Genomic DNA, 12004 nt, shown 5'->3' with positions numbered 1-12004 from the left:
CCCGCGGTCCTCAAATGGTCCCACGCCAGCAAGATGGCTTGTCACCCTGGCGTGGCTCGGACGATGGCGTTTCTTCGCAGACGTTTTTGGTGGCCTGCCATGGCCGAGGATACTCGGGGTTATGTTGCTGCCTGTCCAGTGTGTGCGCAGAATAAGGGTACCAATCGGCCCAGCTCTGGACTACTTCACCCCCTTCCTATTCCCCGGCGACCATGGTCGCATCTGGCCCTGGACTTTGTCACTGGGTTGCCCGCTTCTGAGGGGAACACGGTCGTTCTGACTATCGTGGACAGATTCAGCAAGTTCGCCCACTTTGTGCCAATTGCCAAGCTTCCCTCTGCCTCGGAGACGTCCGAGATCCTGGTTAGGGAGGTTTTCAGGGTCCACGGGTTGCCCAGTGATCTCGCTTTCCGACCGTGGCCCTCAGTTTACCTCTGCTGTCTGGAAGTCCTTCTGTTTGGCCATTGGAGCTACAGTCAGTCTCACATCTGGTTTTCACCCCCAATCTAATGGTCAGGCGGAGAGAGCCAACCAGAAGATGGAATCCACGCTACGCTGCCTGGCCTCTTCCAACCCCACCTCCTGGGTCTCTCAGTTGCCTTGGGTTGAGTATGCCCACAATACTCTCCCTACATCTGCCACTGGGATGTCTCCCTTCCAGTGCCTGTATGGCTACCAACCTCCCTTGTTCCCTTCTCAGGAGAAGGAGCTCTCAGTGCCTTCTGTTCAGGCCCATATTCGTCGTTGCCACCGGACCTGGCATCGGGCCAGAAAGGCACTCCTTAGAGTTTCGGACCGGTATCAGCTCCAGGCGAATCGTCGCCGGATCCCCGCTCCCACCTACACCATCGGAGATAGGGTCTGGTTGGCCACACGGGATCTTCCTTTACGGACTGAGTCTAGGAAGTTGTTACCGAAGTTCATTGGTCCGTTTGTGGTGGAGAAGGTGATCAACCCGGTGGCAGTTCGACTCAAACTCCCGAGGACGCTCAGAGTCCATCCCACCTTTCATGTCTCCTGCCTCAAGCCTGTTTTCCTCAGTCCTCTGTTGCCTCCTCCGCCTCCTCCTCCTCCTCCTCGGATGATCGGAGGTGGTCCTGCCTACACGGTGCGACGCATCATGGATTCCAGACGGCGGGGCCGGGGTTTCCAGTATCTCGTGGACTGGGAGGGGTATGGTCCTGAAGAGAGGAGTTGGATTCCGCGGCGACAGATCCTAGATGCTGACCTCATCCGTGACTTCTACCGCCTCCATCCTGGCGCTCCGGGAGTCCGCCCGGTGGCGTCTGTCGGAGGGGGGTACTGTAACGATCCCGGCAGTCTGAGTCGGGTCCTGTCTGTGGACTAGTTTTTTCTGCTCGGGATCTCCAGTTTCCGAGGGTTCTGGAACGCTCCGGGGAGCTCTCTTGATTTCCGCACCTGCATCCCATCAGCAATCTGCACACCTGGTCCTGATCATCACCCTTCTTAGGCTCTGGCCTAACATCCATTCCCTGCCGGATCGTTAGCCATGAACAGTAGGTTTACCAGAGTATCAGTCTTAGAGCTTCTAGCGTTAGTTTTGTTGTTTTGCACCTTGTTGGTTTGTTGTTTACTTACCTCCGTTTTGTTCCATCTGCAGTCACTCGTCCGGAACCTTCATCCAACCTCTGCCTGGTGGTCGGCGGCTGCCGAGCCATGATTGGATCAACCACTGCACCCCCAACAACTAATCAACGCCGCCCGCTCTGTTCCCTGGATTATTCAGCATCACTCTTGAATTTGTAAATAAACACTCACCTTCGTTTCAACTTACCTTGTCCTGGTCTGCTTCTGGGTTCTGGCTTTGTAACTCGTGACAATTAATGAGCGAGCTAAGACGGACGTAGTCAATATAACTATTTGTTCAGCACTTTTGAAATGTACAGCAACAGAATCCAGAACATGGGCCGTTCTTACAGTATTCTCCCTATACACCAAGTCAGAACCGTAGGATAAATAAAGGGGGGCATATAAGCAGACATTTAAAGCTTTTACAATATTCAATGATGACATTTCTCGAAAACAGGCTATAGGCTACATGTGCACCACCAAGTCAGAACAGTAGGCTAAATTGAGGGGGAAAGGGGACAAATTATTAGGGTGAGGCACATGGGCTACTTACTACACAACATACACTTAGTATTACTTTCTTAGCTACAGTATACATATCTCCCTGGCATATTACATAATTTATGCAGCAACATACAATACCTTTTTGGATGCACCGTTGTGCAGTGCACACTTGAACAGGAAGGTCCTGTTCAAGTGTTGTGGGAATATTTTGTCATGAAACTTTGTCATCAAAGTCTGGAATTCTCTGGATTTATGGTGCTTTCAAGACAACTGGGAACTCGGAAAAAAACATGGTTGAATCAGGACGTCAGTGATCTTCAGGTCGGAGCTCTAAAAAGAATTCAGAGTTGGATGACCGTTCAAAACATATATTCCCAGTCTGAGATTTCCCTGTTCCAAGTTTCCAGTTGTTTTGAATGCGGCAGAAGTCATGCTGGACTGTCAGAATGGCTAAAATATTCAACCTTTTCTGGCCCATGGTGTTGCGTGTGAATGTTTATCCTTTTAAGCTTGGAAAAGAGACCCTTAAACCCAGACTTGGACCACACCCTCTCCACCGAAAAGCAGGGGAAGCAAAATAGTGATTGCTTTGCAACACTTGCAGTTAGCCACTGATTCCTTCCAAACCACTCATTGTTGAATTTGCGATTTACAACTTGTTGTGTAATATTTATGTCCAATGGCCAATGAGCACCGATACGTTTTATCTATAATTTCTCTTCATATGAAAAGGATTGAAAATGATTTGCCAGTAGATTGTCGATGTGATTCATGATGATGACTGCTTGTCTAGCTTGCTAGCTACGATTTTGAAAGTATGATGTTGACATGATCAGTCCAATCAAAGATACGGTAGATATAACGTAATTTGATGTCATTTTATCTCTGGCCAATGACCTTGAGCCTTCTTGGATGGGCACTTCTAATGTTAATCTATGGCAGCACCCAAGGCGGCTTGAACTTTCTAGCTCTCCCTGTAGATTTTGCGGTGACGTAGTGTCGCCATGAGTGACAGAACACTGAGCCAATCACAGCGCAAACAGAGAAGATTACCAACCCCTACGCTCTGTATTTTCCGCTAGCTGCCCCTTCACCACAGAAAGCACTGAGCTAGGCTGAAACACCTGCATTTTGGAGCTGCCTTACTCAAGAAAGCAAAAAAGAGACCATGTTTGTATGCGGCTTTATTAACTCAATACATTTTTTTTTACATTGTTTGCAAACTGATGTGACACGTATTAATGCCAAAATAACATGCAAAACGGGCAAATATTTTTTTTTTTATCATTTAAAATGTATTTGCCCAACCTGCCCTGAATGACGGGTCGCCGCTGATTGGCATGGACCAGGGCTCTAAAGTGCGACCATTTTGGTCATATATGCGCCAAACTATTTTGCTGTGAGACTTGGAATTGTAATTTGGGAGCATCAGTGCATTAGAAATGTAACGATGGGATGGACGGAGTCAGGCGCAGGAGTGTGAAGAAAGAATATGCTTTATTCAGCCCAATAAGGTAGTCCGCAGCAATGCGTAAACACGATACCTGTGCGACTTAAATGCGTACTGGGAACCAGACATACACAGGTAAATATTCCCAGCGATAAAATAACAAAAATGCTCAACCGAGCTAGCCATACCTCCACAAAGTAACAATAACACACAAAAACATGGGGGAGCAGAGGGAATACTTATACAGACACTGATGAGGGGATATGTACCAGGTGTGTGTGAAAACAAGACAAAACAAATGGAATGATGAACAGAGGAGCGGCAGTGGCTAGAAGGCCGGTGACGATGAACGCCGAAGCCTGCCCGAACAAGGAGAGGAGGCAGCCTCAGAGGGATCCGTGACAAGAAAAAATATCTGCCAGATAATACTTGTTGAAGCCTAATGATTGTACCGCTGTTTCCGAGTGCCATAGAGAAAAAAGCGAGCACAGAGTAAAACTCTTTGTCTCAATCCCAAACCATTCAAAACTTGTGAACCATATTACCTGTGCATAAGGTCTGTTTTGTCAATGAGCACAATTCATTCCAATCACTGTTGGTAACCAGATAAAGGGTATTTTGTTTTTAAATGATATTGTAAATTTGAATGGTAGAGTTATGTCTTTCATGGAGTTATCAGAATTGTATGGGAAGGTCTGCTCAATCCAAGATTACAACCAATTGATTACAGCATTACCCCAAAAATGGAGGAGGCAGGTGGCAGTGAGAGGAGGGAACTGGTCTGTCTGCCCAATATAAAGGGTCAAAACTGGCGGAGGAATAAAAATTGCATAAATAGGAAAGTATACCAGTTTCATTTGAGGACCAGGATGTTGACAGCTGTGCCATACAGATTGCAAAATAGTTGGGAAGAGATTTTTGATGTACCAATTCCATGGTACAGGGTGTATGAGTTGATATATAAAACAACGCAAGATTCAAGACTCTATTATTATATAGAATTCTTGCCACCAACAAAAAGTTGAATATTTGGGCCATACAATCATCGAAGCTCTGCAGATTTTGTTGTGAGGATACAGAATCAATAGACCATTTATTTTGGTATTGCCCTCAGGTAGCCTGTTTCTGGTCTCAGGTTCAGGAATGGCTGAAAATGCATAACGTTTATCTAAAATTGACCCTAGAAATAATACTGTTGGGAGATCTGGAGAGACCACGTCAGTCAATTACTAATATACTAATACTCTTAGTAAAAGTATTCATCTTCAACTCGCAATCTGTGGATTCTATTCGATTAGATAAATTGAAATGTAAACATCACAGCATAGTTGAAAGATATGGGGAGTAGAAATCTGAAGAGGGTGGCCAGCAGAGATAGGTGGGATGGGCTGAGGGAGGCTGAGGGTTGGGATGTGGAATTGGAGACAAGTGGGAGTGGAGTTGCTGGGCGGGGGATAGAATGAAGGTCAAAGATAAAAGTAAAAAAATAAAGTCAAAATAAAACATAACAAAAAGGATGTTTGAATGACACTGAGGGGCAGTGTTGTTACAGCTAATGCCTGTTTGCCTGAGGCTGATGCCGTGCAGGTGTTTGTACACATGCATATACACACACTCTCATTCAAATGCACACATGTGCACATACACAGACACACACACGTAAATAGTGTGGTAAACAACCCCCCCCCTCAGGCAGAACATGTTCTATTGCGAACTGTCTGGGACTTGTTGTTTCACATTTTGCTACTCCAATATATTTTACATATTAAGTCAAAGACAAAATTAACTGCAATACACTTGTCTCAAATATATTAGCATAACTACACAGACCCACCACTGACCCCTTGTAAAATGAGAGGCCTATCTCTGTATTAAAATGTGTACCAGTGCAACATGCCGCTTACGGAGCGCTCTTTGCGATAAGCGCTTGCACTGTCTTGTTCCACGGTCCTGAGTTATCTCATCACAACGGCGCTACGTTTTTTCCCTTATTTTGCGCATTGGCGCTGCAGCTGGATGCATCTCCATTGGAGTGCTGCATTTTACATTCATAAACTACTTGCGGGCTGTTAACAACTTGTTCAGTCATGTTACCTCATCAGCTAGCTAGATAACAACCTGGTAACTTTACAAATATATCCAAACATTTGGGGGCATAGAAAGAATGGAAAAGGGATAACTTCTTCATAAGATCAATGATCATATCAATAAATGAATGACAGATTCGTATGTCGTCACTGACATTCTTAAAGAGCCAGCTTACCATTTTTTTTATCAATTTTAGTCATTTAGCAGGTATTTGTATCAACATTTTAGCTTTTATAATAAACACGTCTTTACAGGGTTACATATGAGTTTCTAGGGTACAACATGTGAAGTTGGGAGCACCAGTGCTACCAACATTATTATTTTATTTTCTGACCTCTAATGGCATGTCAGCCTGCGAGACTAACATCTGGGAGAGAGAGCGGGAGTAGAGATAGGGAGTGTTGCCTTTTTTATTTATTTATTTTTCAATAACAGGATGGGGGTGGGGGAGCACAACACATGCTGAAGCCATGTGTGAGGTGTACAGAGAGACAGTGTGCTGACTGAGTCTGGTTAGTAGTGAGCCGTTTCTGCCCAGTTAACAATGGCACCTGTGATCAGAGTTGGAGACTAATGAGCAGCCGTTGGCCACTGCCTTATATGTATATCTATGAAGCAAATGCTTCTTTATGAGCTCACTGTTCAGCCAGCTTAGCATATTAGTACATTGCACTTAATGGGCTTGACTGTGGTTGCCTGGAGGTGGAGATATTAGACACATTTATAAAGAGCTTATAGTTTAATCAGGAATACGCTCAATTTACAATGTAACTAAGCCCTGTGTTCTGTTACTGTCATGTATTTGAAATGCAGAGGAGGTTGTTTGGAGACAATGCACAATAACAATTTGGCTGTGGCTATTCATCAGCTTTCATCAGGGGGGTCATGGGTGTATTATTTTGACTGGGGTAAAAAAAAGAGGAAGCTGTTACAGTTTTTGCCTATTGCTTACACACTTTTTGCAGAATTTGGCTCATTATGTCAAAACTCAACACACAAGCCAATCAGACATAGCACTTGGAGATTAACAACTCACATATATGCCAGAATGAAACACTGCAATCAAAACTTAACACTCCTTTCTAAAAATGAAATTCTTGCAACAAAACCATACACACAAGCAACATTTGAATTACTCTTTCATATCACCAGCAACGCACTGATGGGCTTTATATAAAACACTGCAGTCTTTGTGTTTCTATTTTTATTGTCATTGTCTTCTGTAAAACTCAAAAGTAGAATTTCTGCAGTAATCAAACAGTATTTACAAAAAAGTTTTTACAAAAAAACTAAAATTCTTACAGAAATTTTTAACATCAAATTTAGCAACAAAACAAAAGTAAAAAAACAAGACAATTACTGGATAAATTGCTATTGGGGGAAAAAACATATACTTGTTTTGTGTGTGTGTGCGTGTGTGTGTGCGTGTGTGTGGTGGGGGGCGGGGGGGCTTATGGATCACGCCTTCTGTTCGGATCTGGCCACAAGACCTCGTCAACATCACAGGCGATGTCCTCACGGGCTAGGCATTGGGGAAAATATCGCCTTGTGTGCCGAATCCACCCTTGGATTGATCCCACTTCAATGTCTCCACATGCCTCTTCCATTGCTTGCAGAAGAGTCATGCGGGCATGTGGTTGCCGATCATATACTTTCCATCGCCACGCTGAAAATAATTCCTCGATTGCATTTAGAAAGGGGCTGTAAGGGGGCAGGTATAAAACTGTGAAATGATTATGGTTGTTGAACCAATCTCGGACCAGAGCAGCCCGGTGAAAACTAACATTATCCCAGATGACAACAAACCTGGGCTGCTGTGGTCTGTCCTGCACATCTGCATGTAGTGCATCTAGAAATGCAATGACCTTTCCTGTATTGTAGGGACCTAGAGTGGCATGATCCTTGGACACTAATTGCAGCACACAAGGTGATATTTCCCCCACGCTGCCCAGGGACATTTACAACAGCCCTTTGTCCAACTACGTTACGGCCCCGACGCCTGGTTTTGGCCAGATTGAAGCCTGCCTCATCCACGTAGATGAACTCATGCGGCAGTTCGGCGGCATCAAACTCCAGAACTGTCTGTAACAGAAAATATTGAATAGTGTTACTGAAAACACATACAGTAACTACAATGTCTATATTTTCACACAAGTAGGGGCTGGGTTGGGTGAGTATAGACAAAAACTACAAGCTACAGGCAGGGCAGGTGGTAGCATAAACCCTCATTCCCACATCACAATATATAGTATGTAAAGTAAAGTGACACATACCTGCACATAATCATGGCGCAGATCCTTGACCCTGACACTGTTCCTCTCAAATGACACCCTGTACAGCTGCTTCATTCTGAAGTTATGTTTCTGTAGGATGTGACTTAGTGTAGAAATGCTGACCCTGTTGATATTGTTGAATTCATTTCCATTTGCAATTATGCGTTGTTGCAACTCACAAAGTCAGATTGCATTATTTTCTCGCACCATTTCAATGATGGCAAGCTCTTGTTGTTGAGTGAAGAGCCGTTCCCTTCCACCTTGAGGAGGTCGTCCAACCTTTCTGTAGAAAATGCCACCACAAGATGTCATTGGTTAGGTTATTTTTCACATACTGTACTTTCAAACTGTACACAGTACTGCAACATCACAATGGTATTCCTTTACATATACAGTACTTCACAGCACTACCCATTTTTGTATAGTATAGTTAGTACAGTAATACTGTAATATGATACAGAATCATGTGACACACACAGTAGGTACAGTCTGGAGTAGAAACTTGAAGATATACCTGTTCTCCAGTCGGAATGTCCTTATTATCGATGCTACTGTGTAGTGACTGAGGTTAGGGTGGACTCTTTGCCCAGCCTCCCTCATGGACAGGCCATGATTTATCACATGGTACACCAGAGTAGCCCTGATGTCATCTGATATACGTCTCCGCACTGGTCCTCGTCCTCTTCCACATCCTCTTCCACATCCGACTCCTCTCTCCCTTTGTCCTCCTCTTACTCTGACTCTCATTGCCTCCATGCTTGCAAAGTTCTAAAAATGGCTTACCTGAGGCCTATTTGTAGTGCTAAGGCTCAGACTGATTGGTGTTCTGTTTTCTGTGCAAGTGTTTTCAGGTGTGTTTGTAAGTGCATACAATTGCCAGATGAGTTTTGCATTTTGAACAGTGTTTTCCCAATGATAACAGGTGATTTTGTTTTTGAACAAAGTGTCTAATGTAAGAAAACGTGTGTAGTGTTTCGCAATAAGTGTGTTACAGAATTGCAAACAAAGTGCAAAGTTGACATTGTGTTTAAGCTATGGTTACACTGTGTTTAAGGTATGCTACAAGAAGTTTAGGTATTGAGGCTTTGGTCTAAGCATTCGGTTTTAGTGTGTAAGCAATGGGCAAAAACTGTAATGAACAAGTACACTCTTAAAATGAAGTGCTTTGTAACACCAAAACTAGTGGCAACTGAGCTGCCACCAACTTGAAGGAGACAAAACCTTAACTTTGCTGGAGAATTGAAACACATCATCCTGAGATGTTTTGAAACATTACATCGGTGTGTTGTAACACCACTAAATCAAGTGTTGTGCACTAACGGAAAACATTGAAAACACTATTTTGGTGTTTTGAGTCCTGTTTAGTGCAGAATTAGATACCTTTTCTTTTGGTGTTGTTTCCTCTCTCTAAAAGCTGCTAAACACCATGATGTTTTGAATCCCATTTAGTGCAGAATTAGATCCCTTTTTCTGAAGCGTCTTAATGTTTTTCAAGACATTCACTTAGTTTTCTCTCTCTTTGGTTATCCTCATGAAATATACACTACATGACCAAAAGTATGTGGACACCTTCTCGTCGAACATCTCATTCCAAAATCATGGGCATTAACATGGAGTTGGTCCCCTCTTTGCTGCTATAACAGCTTCCACTCTTCTGGGAAGGCTTTCCACTAGATGTTGTAACATTACTGCGGTGACTTACTTCCATTCAGCCACAAGAACATTAGTGAGGTCGGGCACTGATGTTGAGCGATTAGGCCTGGCTCACAGTCGGAGTTCCAATTCAACCCAAAGGTGTTCGATGGGGTTGAGGTCAGGGCTCTGTGCAGGCCAGTCAGGTTCTTCCACACCCCAAACTGTTTCCACAAAGTTGGAAGCACAGAATTGTCTAGAATGTCATTGTATGCTGTAGCATTAAGATTTCTAAGGGGCCTAGCCCGAACCATGAAAAACAGCCCCAGACCATTATTCCTCCTCCACCAAACTTTACAGTTGGCACTATGCATTGGGGCAGGTAGCGTTCTCCTGGCATCCACCAAACCCAGATTTGTCCGTCGGACTGCCAGATGGTGAAGCGTGATTCATCACTCCAGAGAACGCGTTTCCACTGCTCCAGAGTCCAATGGCGGCAAGCTTTACACCACTCCAGCCGACGCTTGCTATTGCGCATTGTGATCTTAGGTTTGTGTGCGGCTGCTTGTCCATGGAAACTCATTTCATGAAGCTCCTGACAAACAGTTATTGCTTCCAGAGGCAGTTTGGGACTCTGTAGTGAGTGTTGCAACCGAGGACAGATGATTTTTACACGCTACATGCTTCAGCACTCGGCGGTCCCGTTTTGTGAGCTTGTGTGGCCTAACACTTTGCGTCTGACCTGTTGTTGCTCCTAGATGTTTCCACTTCACAATAACAGCACTTACATTTGACCGGGGCAGCTCTAGCAGGGCAGAAATGTGACGAACTGACTTCTTGTGCCACGTTGAAAGTCACCGAGATGGCGTAGTAGTGCAGTCCTGTTTTTGTCGTGTGTCTGTAAATAGCCTGTAAATACCCCCCTTTTTGTATTTTTCGTACATATTTTCCTATCAGACTTTTCATCCTTCTACAAAATATACTTTCCTGCAACCCGCCTCACTCAATGTGGAACGGATTCTATTATTGACTTACCTTTTATCTAGAATCTCCAGTTGAAACTAGCTAGCCAGCTAACTAGCTACTTGCTATTAGCCACAGTTGCTATTTCACCCAGAACATTGGATTTTCTGCCGAAATAATTTAATCACTGGACATTAATCACCGGATCGCAACTAGCTAGCCGCAACCGAATGGATGTTGCTGTTTGGCTAATCACCACTGCCCCCCGATGCAAGCACCAGTTAGCCTCGAGCTAGCCTAGAGCCAGGCTCATATCCCGGCTATCTACCTCTAGGTCTACCGGACAGGAGTAGCCAGCTAACTAGCTACTTGCTATCAGCTACCGTTAGCGGTTTTTCACCATTGTCCGTGGCCTGCACCACCTACCAGCCAGCTCTAGTCTGGACTATTATTCGGCCAGTCTGCACTGTCTGCACAGCGCGTTATCGACCCAGAACATATCAGTTTTTCTGCCGGAATCACTGAATCACTGGACCTTTAACTCCGGATTCATCGCTACCAGCTAGCTGCAACAAAATGGACGTTGAGGTCTGGCTAATCATCCTGAGCTAGGCCCATCTCCCATCTCCCATCTCCCATCTCCCGGCTATCTACCTCTCTGTCAACCGGACGGGACCACCTAGTGTTGACACGGAGCCCAGCCGATCCTACACGACTGGTCTGCCGACGAAATCGTCTGATGAGGTAGATTTTACAACAGGCTTCCCGTTACGACGTTGACCACGAAGATTCCATCTGCTAGCCCCGGCCTGCTAGCACACGCTAGCCGTGCCCTCTTGCTCGCTAGTGCTTTAGCAGCCTCCGAACTACCTCCGAACTATCCTATTGCTGTTCACCGGACCTTATGATAACTCAGCTATACAGCTGATGTCTGCTGGACTGTTCCTTTTTACGGTACTGCATCCTGTTTATGTTTAGCCTCAGCCCAAACTGTGGCGTCATTACCAGCTGTTGTCTTAGCTCTCTCAAATTACACCTTGATTGCTTTATGCCTCTCTCCCTTGTCAATATGGTTAGCTTATTGTTGTTTTGGTTATTTCTAATTGTACTATTTCACTGTAGATCCCCCAGCCCAGCTAAACCTGCCTTAGATAGCTCCTTTGTCCCACCCCCCATACACGCGGAGACCGACTCAATTGGTGCCTCCAGTGATGCTATCTCTTTCATTGTTACCCAATGCTTAGGTTTACCTCCACTTTACTCATATTCTTCCATATCCTTGTCTGTACATAATGCCCTGAATCTTTTCTACAACGCCCGGAAATCTGCCCCCTTTATTCTATGTACCCAACGCACTAGAAGACCAGTTCTTAAAGCCTTTAGCAGTATCCTTATTCTAGTCCTCCTCTGTTCCTCTGGTGATGTAGAGGCTAACCCAGGCCCTGCAGCCCTCAGTATCACTCCTACTCCCCAGGCTTGGTTTCTTGCACGTAAATATCAGAAG

Source organism: Coregonus clupeaformis, chromosome 4 (genome assembly GCF_020615455.1).
Source record: "Coregonus clupeaformis isolate EN_2021a chromosome 4, ASM2061545v1, whole genome shotgun sequence".
Taxonomy (NCBI): Eukaryota; Metazoa; Chordata; class Actinopteri; order Salmoniformes; family Salmonidae; genus Coregonus; species Coregonus clupeaformis.
Note: the sequence above shows the minus strand (reverse complement) of the source record.